This window comes from Trifolium pratense, linkage group LG1, assembly GCF_020283565.1.
Source record: "Trifolium pratense cultivar HEN17-A07 linkage group LG1, ARS_RC_1.1, whole genome shotgun sequence".
Classification (NCBI taxonomy): domain Eukaryota; kingdom Viridiplantae; phylum Streptophyta; class Magnoliopsida; order Fabales; family Fabaceae; genus Trifolium; species Trifolium pratense.
This window is the reverse complement of record NC_060059.1, coordinates 23,856,532-23,875,488: the sequence shown is the minus strand read 5'-3', so window position 1 is coordinate 23,875,488 and position 18,957 is coordinate 23,856,532. Positions and strand designations below refer to the sequence as shown.

The following is an 18,957-nucleotide window of genomic DNA, read 5'->3' as shown; positions in this document are numbered from 1 at the left end:
ATGATATTACTTATTTTGAGCATTATTATATATATAATAACTAGTATAAATTATCCGTGCATTGCACGGGTGAGTTTTTACTTATAAAAATATAAATTATTTAATAATATATTATGAAATATTTTATTGTATTTTAATAATAATTAGATTAAAATATATATTTTTTTAATAATATATTTAAATGTACATTTGGTTACCCTATTTTTGAAGGTGTTCTAGCAAAAAAGTTGAAAGTGTATATTAATTTCTATACACCATAGTCAAGGATCAAAGGACCAAATATTGAAATTTTAAAACTTATAAGTAATTTATAATAAACATGGATTCATTCATATACTTGTAAAAGTTCCATCCCGTGGTCTAAAAATTTTGACATTATTTAGGGGGCCGAACTTCAAACCCTAAATTCTTTATTTTTCTAAATTGAGTCTAGCCACTATTATAATCTAAAGAACCTCCCTCCCGTGTTTTAAAATTTGAATGCTACACCCATCATAAATATATCAGAAAGGGCCTACATAAAGTGTTTAGAATATTTTTTTAATAATATTTTATGAAAATTATTGCTTTTAAAAATTTTAATATATTTAATAATTGTATATAATTTTTTTAATTATTCGAAAAAATAAAATAAATAGGGTAATGTTTGAAAAAAAATAAAAAGGTAAATATCAAAAAATGTATTTTACCTTTTTATTATAACAATTGTATATACTCCCTCCGTTTTCGTTTAAGTGTCCGGTTATGAATAGTAACACAAAATAAGAAAGTAGATTTTTGCTCCTTATCTTCCTATTATACCCTCTTTTTTTTTTTTCACACACTTTCTTTTTTCAATAAATTTAATATATTATGTAAAAAAAAAAACAAAAATTTAATATGTTATGTACAAAAAAAAACAAAAAACTTTAGTTTTTCAAATATATAGCATTAATTTGTTTTATTGAAAAAGATAAGAATAATTGACAAAGTGTACAATTGACAAATCGTATCCTTAAAATAGAAAATGGACAGTTAATTAAAAACGCTAAATCTGACGAGACTGAACACTTAAACGAAAACGGAGGGAGTAGTTTTTTTGATTTTTTGAAAAAATAAAATGTAATAAATATTGAGAATGTCTTTTTCACCAATTTTGTGTAGTAGCAAAAAAAAAATATTATTTCTAACTTTGTTTGAGCAATCGAATGCAAATAAAGTTTCTATTAAACACGTTTTCTTGTTGCGTAAAGTGTTTCTTTTTTTACAATTTAAAATCATGCATCTAAATAATTTTTTCATTAAAATAATCTATTTTAATAACGCATATTTTTTATTCAAAGAAGTCATGTAAGAAAATTCATTTTTAATAATAATAATATGGTTTTGTAAGGTTCTAATTATATTTAAATTTTACACATGTTAATTATATTATTTTAATTATATTAAGCCATTTCTATATATATTATAAAATATTTTTCGAAAAAATAAAAATAGGTATAATAAATGTGCACATTTATTATAGTCATAAATATTTTTTGAAAAAATTTTCTTAAAAGTTCCTAGAGTGAATCTCAAATATATATATATATATATATATATATATATATATATATATATATATATATATATATATATATATATATATATATATATAGATGAATTAATTAAATGGAAATTGTACTTCAATTGAACGTACGACAAACTTCTACAAAAACCGTTCAATTGAAGTTATCAGAAAAAGTATCAAAAGGTTTTGAATTTTTATAAAAATTTGTGGAGTTGATCTACTCAATGAGATCTTTGAATTCAACGGTTGGATTAAAGAAATATAATGCCGATATCGAGTTATTAAGCGTAGTAAGTCAATAGAGACTTACTCCTGGAGTCAACGGATCCCTCCTCATATATATATATATATATATATATATATATATATATATATATATATATATATATATATATATATATATATATAGGGATTTGCTAACTTAGACCCAGTGAGGTCTAAGTTAGCAAGGTGTACCTTTTTACTTTTGACAAAAAAACCAATTACCACTACTCAAGTCTGTTATAAATAAAAGGGTAGTTATGTCAATTGTATTTCATGAATTAAAGAATAAATTAAAAAAAAACTTAACAGAATCAAAATACGCATTCATGGTCCTCAAGGGCCTCTTGTTGGCCAAAGATATGAGTATTGATGAACTTGTTTGCTACTCTGACTCTTTACACTGTATCAACCTCATCAATGGTCCTCAAGTTAAGTATCATATTCATGCTGTGTTGATCCAAGATATAAAGGAGCTGATCTCTCAAACCAATGTCTCTCTTTATCACACACTTAGAGAGAGGAATCAATGTGCTGATTTCTTCGCTAAACTTGGAGCCTCCTTAGATGCTGACTTCTTGACTCATGCTTCTCCTCCAGAAGGCATTCGTGATCTTCTTAGAAACGACGCTATGAGAACCTTCTTTCTTCGTGAATAGTTTTTCTTTTTGTTTTGTTTTTTCTTTCTTTTAGCTTCCTTACAAAAAAAAAAAAAAAACACGCATTCCAGGATTCGCTTTGTCTTCTGTTTTCCTCTTCATCTTCCTCCGCTGCAACCCAATCGAACCTATCATCTTCTTTGTTCTCCTCTGCAATTGCAATCAAAGCTATCATCTTCATCATTGTGCTAAACCTCTCCCTAATTTCTCATGAAAGATTTGTTTTATCATCTTCTTTGTTATGTTTTCTTCTTCAATTGTGCTAGATTTGTTTTATCTTATTTGTTCTCCTCTGCAATTGCAATCAAAGCTATCATATTCTTTGTTCTTTATTTGTAGAATAATTGTAATTGCAGATTTTTTTATCGCTTTGTTTTGTCATCTTCTTTGTTCTCCTCTTGATTTTTTATTTATTTAGTTGCTTATGGGTTTTATATTCAATAATTGGTTGAGAATACGTGTTGGATTCACGCTGACGCAGCTAGAAATTAGTGTAACATGGAGTATTGTTTAGATTGCAACAATGGCCACGGTAAGAAGATGAAGATGATAGTGATCGGAAAATAATTGGTTGAGAATTTTAAGGAATGATGAAAGGGTTTTGTGTTTTTTTTGTAAAACTATCAAATTACCCTTCATTTTAAATTTAATTAAAATTGTGAAAGAAGGATATTTATGTTCAAAGGAAAAAGGTGCACCTTGCTAACTTAGACCTCACTGAGGGAGACTTTCAAATAAGATGAATTTTAAAATGAGATAGTGAGAGGGTTAAATGTCAGCCACGAGATTAAATAATTTGTATGCCTGGATGTAGTGGTTGATTATAGGCATGAGAAGTGAGAAGATTCATTGTGAAATAGTTTAACTTTTTGTTGGAAGATTATAGGCATGAGAAGTGAGAATCCGTCACTCTCTCTACAATTTCACTTTTATTCCCAATGAGAATTGGTACATAGAAAATAATTAGAATATTCTAAGGAAATTCTATGAAATTGGACCAATTTTATGGTGAACAATTTGTTTCTTTCAAATTTGGTACTACGCAGTTTGAGTCAATCATAAAGGGAAAAGATGGGAATTTATGCGTTTTTCAATTTTTAAGTGATATTGGTAAATTAGATGATCTACTTTGTGTCCTCTTATTAAGCTTAAAAAAAATTTGCTACTTCCTATTAAGCAATTTATGGGTTTGTCAGTACAAAGTCGCAACTGAAGATGTGGTGATTGTTGGTGTTTGAAAACAGAACACGGGAAGAAGATGAGGAAGTTGATGCATCTTTCCATTCAATTTAAGTTGTTTCATTTTTCAATTTAAAAGTCATGATTTTTTTTTAAGAAGAAAGAACACAGATGATGCATCAATGGTAAGAAGTGGAGAAGTCATTTTTGAGTAACCGAGAGAGAGAAAGACACGATGTGAGACTAATTGTGTGTGAGCAGCTGTAAAAAATTGTTGGCATTTGATTTGATCCAAGGGTTGTGATTCAACCCTCTCATCTCTCACATTAATGGTATGTTTAGTTGTCAAGAGAAAGTGAGAAGAGAGAAATAGGTGAGAGAGAGAGTAAGAGAAGAGAGAAAGAGGTGAGAATTAGAGTAGATTTAGTGTATTGATTAGTATAAGAGAAAAATGAGAGAAATTGAGAAGAGAGAAGTGTTGATTGTTTTTGAAAGTACAAAAATGCCATTGAATTAAAAGCACCTTAACCAAAATTAATTTAATTTTTTTATTCAATTCATCATTTAATTAATTAATTAATTAATTAATTAGTTTTGATTGGTTTATAAATTACATTTATCTTTGAAATAGACAGCCAATATAAAATTAATTTTTTTATCAACCGTAAAAAAAAAAAAGATAAATGGCCAAAGAAATAAAATAAAAACATCGGAAATTGTATTTTGATCATGATCATTGTCGGTAGAATCGAAAGGAATTTGTTATAGAAATGCAATAAAACAACACCAAAAAAAGGCATATATAGGATAGGGGAAGAAGATGCAAGAGTAATGAAAATGGAAATGGAGCAAAGCACTCCTGTTAAAAGAAAAACAAAACCCAGCGACAAACTAGATAAGGGAAGAAGATGCAAGGGTAATAATGGAATTGAGTAAAAATTGGCTTCTCTTCTCCTTTTCTTCTCATTCTTGGAGAGACCATAAAAAGTAATTGGGCTCACATAAATTTATTCTCTCTTTCCTATTTCTCACCAAACCAATTAAGAGAAAATAGACATTTCTCTTCAATTTCTCTCTCACCAACTTCTCTCTTCTCTATTTCACCTAAACCAAACACATTGTAAGACTCCTCTCACTTGAAAACTCCCCTATACAGGGGCGGATGCTAGTACATTGATATGGGGGCTCAAGCCCCCACCAAAAAAATATAATTTCCTTTAGTAATAGTAATATAGTAGCAAACATATGTTATTTAAGCCCCCATGACTTGGCCCATTAACCACTAATCACTCACCAAAAATTTAGACACTATTTGAGGTTTAAAAATGGCAGGTCGTTGGATTGAATGATATTGAGTTTCACGTTGATGATGTATGATGCAGATTGTTTGTTATCGAAAAAAATATAGACACTATTTTCTAGCCCCCACCACCTAAAATTCCTGGATTCTGCCACTGCCCCTATATATATATATATATATATATATATATGTGTGTGTGTGTGTGTGTTTAGCTGAAAGTTTATAAATTACATGATGGACAATTATTTGAATACGAGTAACTAAATCCATATTTTGGTTCTATAGTAGATTTTATGGCTAGATATTTGTGATATTTTCTTGATTTTAATCCAAAATGTATAGAGTGAATGAACTACCTTTTTTTCTTGATAGTATTACATTAAAATCAAGAAAGAAAGGTGGCGTGAATGAGATCTAAATGAAACATTGAGTACAGCGAAGAGAGTGAACGTCATCACATTATGACTTACAACCTATTTTGAGTAATTGCTAAGGTGGTCATTGAATATATGGAATCTAGCATGACATAATCCACCAACCCATGAAAAAAATTATGGAATCTAGAATGTATGACAGCACAAATATCACATGAAGTTTAAAGTTGATGCAAAAGCACAAAAAAGATACATGGTCATGAATTGTAACCATAATGTCTCTTTGCATTTGCAGTTTTAGCAGATAACACCATAATGTAATTAATCAGATATTGGCTTTTGAAGGAAACAAAACCGCCACCGAAGAATGGGTCTTCCATAGGTGAAATTTGAAAATAGTTGAACAAAATCTAGTAGGAACGTAGAAAGTACAAAAAGCAGATATCAAGTTGCACATGCAAGACTCGGTAAGCATATTTGCTTAAAACCTTGTAATTCATATCAGAACATATCATGATTGGTCTCTAGCTTATGACCATAAAATTGTTGGCAATACTTTTCTTTTTTCCCTGTGTTGATTTTGCTCAAATCCAATTATTTTGGCATCTACGGCCCCAAGTTTTCAGTACTGGTTATTTTGCAAAATTTAGCTTTTCATTCTCTAAAAATGGTTGTCAGGGAGACGTCAAGGAGCAATTATTAATGGTGAAGACTCCGAGGAGGGCATGTTGAGTGGTGAAAATGTTGTGGATGAAAACACCCTAGAGAAGTAGCTAGAGAGTGTTATTTCTGAGGAGAACTATTCTAAAGCAGCTGAAACAAGGGATACTCTCCAACACCGGAAACACATCCTTTAAAGTGAGGTCACTCAACAACCGCTTCTATGATTCACTCAGGAAGGGTGACCTTGAAGCAATGCAAACAGTGTGGGCCAAAAGAGGTGACGTGTGTTGTGTACACCCTGGTGCAAGATGAGTTTCTGACTATCATAATGTTGTTGAGAGCTGAAATATCATATGGCTAGTTATGAATTTCCACTAGAAATTAAAATATAAGATATTGAGTCTATGTCAGGAATGATATGTGATATGTTCGTTGCATGGAATACACAAAGAGAAAAGAAGATACATGGAGATGGCAATTTGTGACAAATGTCTTCAGGTGGATTGATGGCAAGTAGACATACACAATATCCCCACTTGCCATCAATCCTCTTAAAGACATTTGTCACAAATTGCTCTCTTCATATTCTTCTTTTCTCTTCATGTATTCCATGCAATGAACATATCCCATAACACCCCACCCTTGACATCATACTTAATATCTTATGTTCTAATTTCTAGTGGAAATTCATAGTTAACCTATATGATATTTCAACTCTCAACAACATCATGATAGCCAAAAACTCCTCTTGCACCAGGGTGGACACAGCACATGTCACCTTTTTGGTCCACACTGCTTACATTGCTCACCACCCTTCCTGAGTGATCATAGAAGCGGTTGTTGATTGACATCACCCCAAAGAAAGTTGTTTCCTGAAGGTACTTGAGAGTATCCCTTATTTCAGTTGCTTTAGAGTAGTTCTCCTTAGAAATGGCACTTTCTAGCTGCTTCTCTAAGGTGTTTTCATCCACAACATTTTCACTGCTCAGTATACACTCCTCTAAGTCTTCATTACCAATTGCTCCTTGACGTCTCTCTGACAACCACGACCATTTTTAGAGAATGAAAAGCTAAATTTAGCAAAATAATCGATACTGAAAACTTGGGGCTGTAGATGCCAAAATAATTGGATTTGATCAAAATGAACACAGGAAAAGTATTGCCAACAATTTTATGGTCATCGACTAGAGACTAATCATGATATTATCCAAAAGATATGACCCAATATGAATTACAAGGTTTTCAGCAAATATGCTTACCGAGTCTTCTGTGCAACTTGATATCTCCTTTTCCCCAACTTTTGCCCAAAACTAATCTAGTTGGTGGAGTGAAGGAAGGCAGACAAACATGATGGAGCTTTTGAAAGCTATTGGCCCTCATGAAAATCAATTCCTTGTGAGGAGAAGAAAGGCCCCTTATGAAAAATTTGAAATCAAACACTATGAAGCAATGGAGCAATATAAAAATAACAATAATAGTAATAATAAATTATAGAACCATTTAAAGGATATCCTACCCATTACTCAGCAATTGATAAAGTCAATTTTCTCCAGATAAATTCATAAAAGGCAATCTTGGTTAACTTTCTCTTTAGTTAATCAAGCTCTGAAACCACCATTGTTAATAATATGCAGAGGAAGTGGATACATGAAGAGGAAAAATGGAAAACTGAATATTGTGCATTTATCACCCATAAACCGCCATTAAAATAGACTTTACATTAGACAAAAACAATTTTGATACACCAGAAATTGTGCACGTGACCATAGTTGCTCCTAAAATATAAGAAACTAGTAACAAATCAAACTTGCACCTAAACTCACGGTTATTTATTGATAAAAACAACAAAAGAAATATATCTAACATTATTTGCAATGGTGGAACAGAAATTCTAAGCATGAATACTAGCTTCCAACAGAGTAACAAGCAAACAGAAGACACTGAACCTAACTTTTCCCCTAATTTTCATTCAAGCGGTCAAATGAAATATGGTGGAGTTATCTATTCAATAGACCATTGATCAATATTATAGGGTAGTTTTCTAAAATTTTGTGCAAGAAACATCTCAGTTCCACACAATATATGATATACGAATGTTAATGAAATTCTGAGTAAAAACAAATTGGGCAACTCACTTATGAACCTCATGGACCATCCCTGTATATAATGCAAGACTAAGTGCAGCTCACAACCCAGCCTAAAAGTGAATTACACTTTTGTCTAACTCGAGATCAGGATAATTGAGTCACAGCCAATACACAACTACATAGCAAAACCAGCACCAGGAAAAAGTGATGGATGCAAAGCTCCTTTCCTCATGATTATAAATCAATTCATTCAGGCTCATAACTTAGGCCTGAGCCTAACTCTGCCCAATAGCAAACTTATGAGAAGAGGATTGTCTAAACCACTAGTTTGTTTTTTTTTTTTTTTTTTGGAGACAACAGTGGGTGGCCCAATATCAGAACTAGGATAGGATTTGGTACATCTTAAAATCTAGAACTGGACCTAACTCTAACTCAACAGTCAAAAAACCCAGTTCAAGAGGTGACAATTGTCCAAACCTTCATCCGCTCTACTTTGACTATTTCTCTAGCTGATGTGGGATTCCATCTCAACGCTGACAATGGTTTTGACACAAATACCGCATTATTTTCTATACACATTGGCTATTATGTACCATAAAAGTAAAAGTCAAGGTTGTAGCCTTGTAGGATTAATTTGATGAACTAAACTGTACTTTAGTCTTTCCTTTTGAATCCCTTGAAACTTTGCTCCTTACTATATACTCTGGCTATAGAGTAGAGACCTCTAAATACCAGTGAAGCGCTAGATATCTCATGGGAGGAAAGTCGGATGCCTTAGTCTCGGCCCTCGGGAATTCTTCTATGCCCTCCATCCTTCTGGCAACTATGTAAGGATATACTACCAAAAGTATGAACTTTCCCAAATTCAACGCAGCAGAACTGATTTAATGTTACCCCGAATAGGGGACTACGTTAACTCATAACACGAGATTGTCACATATAAGACAGATGTTTAGAGATTGGATTGGACTAGATCCCTCAGAGCTAGCCCTGATCCTTACACTGCTCCTGTTTTTTCTTTTTTCTTATACGGTTAAAAGGACCCTGAAGGGTTAACTCGAACTAACCATCATTTGAATCCTCAAAAGTACGGCTTGCTTTAATTCTCCACAAAGAAAGAAAGGGATCAGGCCATCTCTGTCTCCCTCAAAAGCTAAAAGTACCAGAGAGAAAAAAACAGTTGTACCCTCTGAGTTTGGCAATCCCAAACCCGGTATAGAGGAGGGAAGTTCAACCTGGACCTAACCTAGCAATAAAGGAAAAACCGTGCGCCGCCCATAACTGCCAATAACGAGGGGGCGGCTGTAACCCCCAGAACCAATTTAATATAACTACCAAAAAGGGTCGCTTATGATGGTGTGATCTGGTACTGATTACTGAAGTCACAGAAATCAACTCTATCTCCATGAACTCTCCTCACCCAATTTCATTCGGGTAGCCGCAAGCTATCTGCATGGCAGAATTCTTTATCCCTAAAGTAGCGGTAGAATTCCTGGTATATGGTATATATTTGACTATGTAATACTCTATCATGCTGATTTAATTATTGAATAATAGAATTCAGACCCCCCTAACATGAGATGATGAATCTTCATGCACTTAGTCGCTTTACACTTTGTACCAACATTTAGACCTAATTTAAAAATGAAAAACTACCTAGACACTTCCTTGCAGCTCAAATGGTTGAAACACTCTTAACAAAAGTTTCATAAAAAATTCATAATATTTCTACGAACCAATGTAGCTTGAACCCTAAAAGAGATGACACAAGAAAACAAAACATTCTAAAAGGTATCTCACACACAATCACCAAAATATTGATGACAACATCAAGGAACAAGAAATGAGGGTTTTGGTACATACCCCAAGCGACAGTGCATTCCTCGCTGGTTGGGCTCGCCTGGTTAGCTTGATACTCTATGCTTCAAAAGGGGAATAGCCTCAAAACAAAATAAAAATTGAAGTGGTGGGGAATAACCAACAGAGAGTGAGTCTCTCCTTCATCCAACAACATCAGTTCCCCGTCTTGTTCAAAAAAAAAAAAGTTCCGTCTTCTAGACAACAACTTCAGCTCATGATAATTGTCTTTTGCACATCTGAATTACAATAATATATTACTAAATCTTAATAATCAATAATTAAAACTAATATAAAAATTAGTGCTACAAATTATTGGCAGTAAGGCCTACTGTGTTCTTCAGGCGGGACACGAGACTTGGAAGATGAACATTGTTTAGCGGCCAAAATGTTGAGGGTTAAAACCCTAAAATGATATGAGCTTATTTATCCTGTTCGCTCATCATAGATATATCTGCATCTCGTTATCACCTCGTGCTTACAATATTAACTTCCCATCGTTTAATAACAACGAGGAAAATCAACGGAGAACTTTTGAGTCTATGTTGTATCCAAGTTCAAATTCCACACCGTTAAAATAGAGTCACTATCAACATTGTGCACCGAACTTGCATACAAACACGCTTTCATAATTCATATTGCACTCTTTTCAGTATAGAAACTCATGTCTAGATTCAATTTTACCTATTCCATCATTTATGTTTCCAAGCCATGATTTTCATGAAGGAATCAAATTCGAAAGAGAAGATAAAATATTATTTCTCGTTCAGATAAACAAAATTACAATTGTTGCAGCTACCAATTCTTTTGGTAACCGCGTTTTCCCCAACAATTTATTCCTACACCTCAAAGAAGGATTTATTAGTCCAATATTGTTAAAAAACCTTACTAACTTGAACAATTACTCGTTCGGTTCATATCCAAGTTCAATTTGGTTGTGATAGGTCCTAACATCCGCACAATTCAAGAGTTTCACATGACCGGAGACTATCATAAACTCTTCGGTTAGGGGTTGAAACAAATACATGAATCGCGATACCTACCAAATAACCCCTATCACCCCGTCGTGCACGGTGATAGGATTGTTTAGTAGGTATCACGATCCCATATATTTGTACCAACCTCCTAACCGGAGAGTTCCCGACAGTCCTGATCATGTGAAACACTTGAATGGTGAGGATGTCAGGATCTATCATAAGCAAATTGGACTTGGATATTAACCGAACGAGCAATTGTTCAAGATAATAAGGTTTTTCAATACTATTGGGACTGATAAATGGAATCGGTAGAGCAAGAATTGTAATTCTATTTATCTGAACGAGAAATAATATTTTCTCTTCCGTTAGGAATTTGATTCCTTCCTAAAAATCATGGCTTTCAACTTGGAAACATAAATGTTGGAAGAGGTAAATTGGATCTAAGGTTCTACGCTGAAAGGATTGCAACAGGGATATGAAAACTTGTTTGTATGTAAATTTGGTGCACAATGTTGACAATGACACGACTCAGTTGTGTGGAATTTGAACTTGGATACCACATAGACTCAAAAGTTTTCTGTTTTGATCTTCCTCGTTGTAATTAAGTATAATAGTCAATTAGAACTATTTCTAAACGATGGCAAGTTAATATTGTAAGCACAAGGTGATAACGATCTCAAATCTATAATGAGGGAACAGGATAAATAAGCCCATATATTTCAGGGTTGCCCCTGAACATTTTGGCCGCCATACAATGTACTATCATCTTCAAAATCTCGTGTCCCTGAAGAACACCGTAGGCTTTACTGCCAATAATGTTTTTAAGGTAATAATTTTGTAACACTAATTTTTATATTAGTTTTAATTGTTAATTGTTAAGATATAATATATTATCGTGATTCAGATGTGCCAAAGGATTGTAAAGATAGTTTAAGAACGATCAAGTTGTACAACTTGTGTTCTAAAAAACTCAAGGATTAAAGAGATGTCCATAAAAAATGATTTTGTTTCGAAAAATCATTGTAAAAATGATTTTAAAAACGATCAAGTTGTACAACTTGTGTTCTAAAAAACTCAAGGATTAAAGAGATGTCCAACCGATTAAGCCTAAAAAAAAAAGTTACTTTGAATTTATATTTTTTGTTTTTTTATTTTAATTGATTTTTCTCTTTTTGTTTGGAAGGTGCAGTAAACCTATAAACCTAATTGTTATACATGTGGGCTGAGCCCAAATTGCAAGGTTAAAACAATGAAAAAAGATATTAAAATTAAATAAAAATACATAAAAGTAAGAAAGTAGACCTAGAGTTTCTTCTGCTATGACCAACCGGCAACCAGTAACAAGGCGTTACGTTGTTTCTCAATCAGGATAAACCAATAAAGATAGAGATACAGAGAAAGAGTAAGAGAGAGAAGACTGGCCGTTGAGTTGAAGTGGTGTGGGGCTGCGACGGTGGAAGTTCCGGCCGGAGATGGTGGTGATGTGCGGTGGTAGTCCAGAAACGGCGGTGGCTGTGTCTATCCTCTTCTCTTCATCTCTGATCAGTTTATTTGGTTTTCATTTGCTGGTTTTTTAGTTATAGGTTATGGTGATTTTTATTGATAGAAAATGGTGGTGGTGATTTGTAGAGGTTATGGGTGAAATATGGAGGTGGCGAGGTGTTTGATCTCTTCTCTCTACATTTTGTTGCTCTGTTTTGCTCTTGTGACTTTCGGTTCTGCCTCTTTTCAACCTCCTCTTTGCTGTGAAACTTTACTCTTATTTATGCCAAAAAATTAGGGTTTAAGTAAGAAAGATGACAAAATTGTAAGGTGGGATTGTGACATAAGATAATGTTGCTTCTCATTTATTTATTTTTCCTTTAATAATAAAGTGTGATACAGGGAGGGAGCCGTGGAGCAGTGTATAATGTTTGGAAGAAAAGCTAAACTTGCAAGCTATACTATTCCATTTACTTGCAAGCTATACTATTCCATTAACTTTCAAATGGTTGTCAAAACCGGACCGTACCGGGCAGTTCGACCGGTTCAACCGTGAACCGGACCTATGTCCGGTCCGGTTGACTCTCAAAACCGCTAGTTCATTAAACCGGACAAAAAACGGGGAAACCGCTCTTAAACCGGAAAGAACCGGAAAACCGGCGGTTCACACAGGTTTTCCGGTCTGAGCGTTTTTTGTTTTTTTTTTAAAATTTTTTTTATCTTGTCTTGTCTTGTCTTGGAAATAAAAGAAGTTAAAACCTATTAGTTTTCTGGTTCATTTTCAACTATGTATCAAGAATCTATGTAGATTAAGAAGGTGAAATATCCATTTTGTTGAACTTGAAAATTTTATGTTGAAATTATAAGATCTAAATTGAATTAGAAATAAAATTGCAGAACTAATACTAAGATTGGGAGAAAGAAAAAGAAGTGGAATTCATTTTGATGTTTATGTTTTCTTAAAATCCATATGCAAGAGAACAAAGGAAGGAAGAAACAAAAAGAAATATGCAGAAGAAAAAGATACGTGAAAGGAGTTTGAAGATGAAGAGATCTAGGGGAGGCGGCTGCTAGCTAGCTGCTTGTGATTTGTTTTTCAACTTGCTTTTCAACAATAGTTATTTAGGGTTTGAAAGATGGATTGGGCTTTATAAAATGGGCTTCCCATGATAATTTTTTCTTCTTTCTAGAATATTAGCTTTTATTTTTAATTTTTCTAATAATTTTTTTTTACATTCATGTGTTGATAACTTATTATAGTGTTTATTAAAAAAAAACTTATTATAATGTAATAAAATATATTTTTACTTGACCAAAAAAATTTAGGTGTGAAACAAGGAAATATTGAGTCATTATTTATATATTTTTATTTATATATTAATTAAAATATATATTTAATTAAAAACGGTCTGACCTCCGGTTGAACCAGTCTGACCGGTTGAACCTTGAATTGATGAGCTCACCGGTTCGATGACCGGTCCGGTTCTGAAAACCTTGATAATATGTATGTACCTTCCTTTCATAAAGTGTGTACTTATTTTGCATTTTGAGTGATAACTGTGTCTTTGAAAGATGGTACCGTGTAGCAGTGCCAGTGTCCATAACTTAAAGAATCTCACATTTGTATCTCTCTCTGTGTCATTTTCACCTTTATTGCAACCATTTAATTTGAGCTTAATTTCGACGGTCTACACTTTCGTTTTGTTTGGGTGGTAGGTTGCGCGAGTGACGAGTAGAATTTGTTACTACATCTAAAACTCCATTGATCAAAAAATTCATATTTTTCAAATTGTTCAATACATCGTACACAAAAACAACAAAAGATAAGAGAACTAAATAAATAATAAAGAGAGTGAGATGCAGTTACTTTATTTTAAATATGTAGATCTAAAGATAACAATAGATCAAAAGTAGATTATTAAGCAATAAGTGAAAAATTAAGGATCTTTGCGTTTTTCTCTATCAAACTGCAGAATCTCAACTCTATTTAGTTGGTTCTTTTGAAACTTCTTCACAAAAAACCCTCGAGAGTGTGTCACAGCGTCACAAAATTCATGGCAAGACAAAATATTGTCAAAGCTTAACTCGAAGATTTACATTGCAACATCCAAGTATGAGACAGAGTTAATGACACCATATCATATCTGTCAATGGTAACAATAATAGCAGGTCCTCCATAACCTCTGGCTAGATCAAAATTTGGATGAATTGGAATTTTCTTAACTTCATTCACCACTGCACCATTATTCACATGATACATAGTTTCAACAGGAGAACTGAGAAAAACATCTTCAACATCATTTTTCAAACCAGCACTATCAGTATCAATCAAGACAGAATTTTTATATTTTTGAAGCCAAGATAGTAGTACTATCCACTGTTCAAGAATGACTTCGTTCCACTTCGAAAATTTTAGCCTCTTGTACATTTTTTGGAATTTTTACGACAGATTATTGTGAAATACTATAACAATTAGTTTCAAATGCAAAAAAGTGAACTTTGAAAGAGTCTTCTCAGACTAATTAATTATTTAGAAGTACATGTTATAATAGCTAGGAATCATATTCAAAAACAATTTATCATTGAATGTGTATATTAAAATAGTCATTCATCTTCTCTAGTGTAGCACTTGTTGTAAGAGGATATGTAGGCATCCTTCTAGTCCATGTCCATGCTTCGTATATACAATCGACTTTTAATATTATTAGCATGTTCCACGATCTTTTGGATAAATTTATATTCGTACCTACAAAAATATATACAAGGGATTTCAATTAGAGACTGCATAATTATGAAATAACGTTAATACAAGTATTTGAAAGTATACTACGCACCCGTTATTGGTTTCATAAGGCTTTCCAAACATACCAGCAACTTCAAACAAAGCCGATCTCCATTTCTGTAATCTCTCAGGCTCATTTCCAAAAATGTTTTCATGTTCAGTCATCGCATTGCCATAACCATTTCTCATATGCCTTATATGTGATGGATCGACTTTGTAAAAGATAGGCCAAACTATTTGATTCTTGTTTTCCTTACACTCAAGAATCTTAGCAAGCTCATCAAGACACCAAGAGGAACTAGCGTAGTTTTCGGATAAAACAACAATCGAAAGCCTTGATGCTTCAATTGCATTAATAAGAGAGGGTGAAATTTGGTCTCCAGTATCCAATCCTCCACCATCATCCATAAATATTTTGAATCCTTCTCGAAGTAGTGCTTCATAGAGAAAACCCGTAAAAGAGAAGCGAGTATCTTCTCCTCTAAAACTGATAAAAATCTGCCATCGGGCCATTGAATGTCTCAAATTGTCTAATGATGCTTTCCACTCCTTAACATGTTTACTTTTTAAGGAAGATCCCACTTCTTTAATTGTACCAGGTAACCCTTCACATTCCAAAGCAACTTGATGCGCCACATTTAATATGTCAGGTGATGACCCGTCTCCTATGCCTGAATGGTTTTTGAGCAAAGTCCAAGTTTCATCGTCGGATAAGGGACCTAGTGAAAACTCTTCTTTACAATCCATCAAAGCACATTCTCTTTGACGGCGTGTGGTCAGAAGAACCTTGCACCCTTTCGTACGATCACCAGGAATACCTATTATATCCTCTAGTTCAATCCTGGCTTGAACATCATCCAATATCACAAGAACTCGATCCTTACTTTTTAATTCCAAAGATATTGTTCTCGCTCTTCCAGCTAGAGTGTTTCTAGTGAATTTCAGGTTCAAAGAGTCAGCAATTTCATCTTGAATCCTCCTAACATTTGGGTTTTGGGACACGGTAGCAAATGCAACTTCATTAAAAATATTTAAATACTTTGCTTTCTCGCCAACTATTTTCACCAGTTTTGTTTTACCAGAGCCCCTTTTTCCATACAATCCAATCGTAGAACAATTACTCTCCTGTAATGCCGCTAGAAGTCTATCTGAAGCCTCTTTTATAGACTCAAAAGGCACAAAATATCCAGAAGAGAAGTAGTCTAGAGGTGGAATTGTTGTGGAAAATGGATCAAATTCACACTTGCTATTCAGTGCCTTTAATCTATCTAGCATTTCTCTGTACCTCCTATGTCTCATCTTGTGATCAGCACACAATAACCACTGTATCCATGCTAATGAACAATCAAAATCGAGAATCTCTAGTTCTGTTATTGCTTTAAGATTCTCCTCCTCTTCTACGAGTTTCTCACTTTCTTTTAGCCACTCAAAAACAGCATTGTTGACCTTTTCAGTTTTAGGTGTTGCTTCAAGTTTTTCCTGCACAAGATCTCGATTTAAAATCAACTTCTTCTTTTCACTTTCGACATCTTTCATGATATTGTCAAACATATTAGCTTCTTAGTTTTGTTGACCAAAAAATCTGCAAAGGTATCCAATGGCTTTGAGTTGAATGAGTATTTATCATGCAAATCAGTTAACTTGAAAAGTAATCAATCTTAAACTCAACGACAAATATTTCATGCAAAAAAAATAAAAAGAAGTGTGACAGATAAAATAAATTTCTATATAAAATCGAATGCAATCATACCTTCAATTACAATGTCTAGTAAGAAATGGAATGAATTAGAGAAATGTACAACACTTGATCAAAAAGAAAATGAAAGCAAGCTTGGTGCCGTGATTAACATCATTCACAACCAATAGATGGAAAATGAACTATAGAAATGAATGAATTTGAGGCTCACTTACTTAAAAGATGCACACTGAAGGCACAAACAGCACAAAGGATTATATACCAACCAGAAGAAAGTCAATGACTTGGTTGCTGTAGCAGCAGGTTAGAAAGTCAATGACTCTGTCTACACTAGCTGTGAGTGAGATGTGAATCCATTAGTTTATCATATACCTACCGTATAACAAGATCAACAAAAACAATAATATTAATATATCTATCTATTATAGTACTGTTTTTTTAATATATTACACGTTACAAAAAAGAGTTATACTAATTATGGATATTTTTATGTAGTTGAAAATTTGAAAAGGTCCTATGAAAAGGATGGATGTAATATTGATGATCACATTTTATAGGAAGTTTCCCATTCCTTCTTCAATTATTAATGTGAAGCAACCTTTGAAAACAATAAGATGTTGACTTGACTCCAAGTCTTTTTTTATACAAACTTGTTATGATGCACCGACATGTCTGATCAAAGACAAGTCTGACACTGACACATGTAATCAACATCCAATTAACTCATTTTCTTAAACTACTACCGGTGTTGACGTATCATGTTCATGTATTTGTAAGTGTTTGACTACAAACTTGGCTCGAAAATCAAAATGAGAAAATTGATGATAATTCTACTAGGATGAATGAAGGTCCAATGGTTAAAGGTGATAACATAACAATATAATTTAATAAACCAGCATTCTTTGAATAGAACTGTAAAGCCAAAAAGTTGACTATTAAGCATCAAGTGAAAGGCCTATACTGCCCTTGAAGTACTATCCGCAAATGAATCAGGTTTTGAGAATTCAATTACATGTAAGGCATCATAGCAAATTATAGAAATGTGAAGAAAAACTGAGTTCTAATAACAGATATCTGTGTCTTGTTATGAATTCCAGTTTTTGAAATCTCACCTCTTCCTCTTCTTTTTCAGAATTTGTTTCTCCATGTCGTTTTTAACAATCAACTTCTATTTACATCACCATCATCAACATTTGGGTGGATCGATTTGATACTGTCTCTCTCTGTTGAGGTTTCTGTAATCTTCAAAGTTCCAGCTTGATGCTTGCAATCCTTTTGCTGAGGATACATAATTCATTGCAAAATTATTGAGTTTATACAACTTCAATCAAAAGAAACAAAGGGAATCCTCAACTACGTAACAGTTTGCTCAGTCTCTCATCTTTGCATCCCCTTTGGTCATCAACCATGCACTCGAAAGTATCCAATAATAACAGTGATAGCAGGTCCTCCATAACCTCTAGTTAGATCATCACAATTTCGACGAATTGAAATTTTATTAACTTCATCATTCACAACAACACCATCATTCACATGATTCACAGTTTCAACCTTGGAATTGAAAATAACATCTACCTTTATATATATATATATATATATATATATATATATGGCTAAAATGCAGTTTTGGCCCCTAACTTTAAGAAAGTTGCGATTTTAGCCCTCTAACTTTAAAAATAACAGTTTTGGCCCCCTAACTTTAGCCCCTTTTGCAAAACCTCAATTTTGACTTAGTCGACGCATAGGTGGCAACTCACTTAGCTGACCAAGATGCCATGTGTGTAATTTTCTAATTTTAAAATTAAAAAAAAAAAATATAATGAGATATGCTAGCAATTTTTCACTTTTCTCTGGATTCTCTCTTCATCTTCGATTCCGCATCCCCATTGATTGAAAATCATGTGGACATTAACAAAAGCAACTACAGAGTAAAACAAAGTATACATAACAGAACTAGAAACCCAAAATCATTCCCTCCACCAACGAACTTATTTTTCATTCACAGCAACAAATTAATCCAAGTTCTTCCACTTATTGATAACCCTTTGAAGAATATTCTTACTGAAAATTCATCAAGTTCTTCCACCATTG

General features: G+C 33.2%; 1 long non-coding RNA gene and 1 pseudogene across 2 annotated transcripts; both read right to left on the bottom strand.

Moving 5' to 3' along the window:
- The window catches only part of LOC123890710, a 31,249-nt pseudogene extending 14,528 nt beyond the window's left edge, over positions 1 to 16,721 (bottom strand).
- LOC123910231 lies at positions 8,389 to 13,543 on the bottom strand. 2 transcript variants are annotated; one of them, XR_006810168.1, is made up of 2 exons: positions 12,209 to 13,543; positions 8,389 to 10,168 (listed from the first exon to the last, which is right to left on the bottom strand). It is a non-coding gene; the product is annotated as an uncharacterized LOC123910231 (long non-coding RNA). The 2 variants fall into 2 exon arrangements; XR_006810169.1 differs by having other exon boundaries at positions 8,389 to 9,989.
- Positions 16,722 to 18,957: the final 2,236 nt, after the last annotated feature.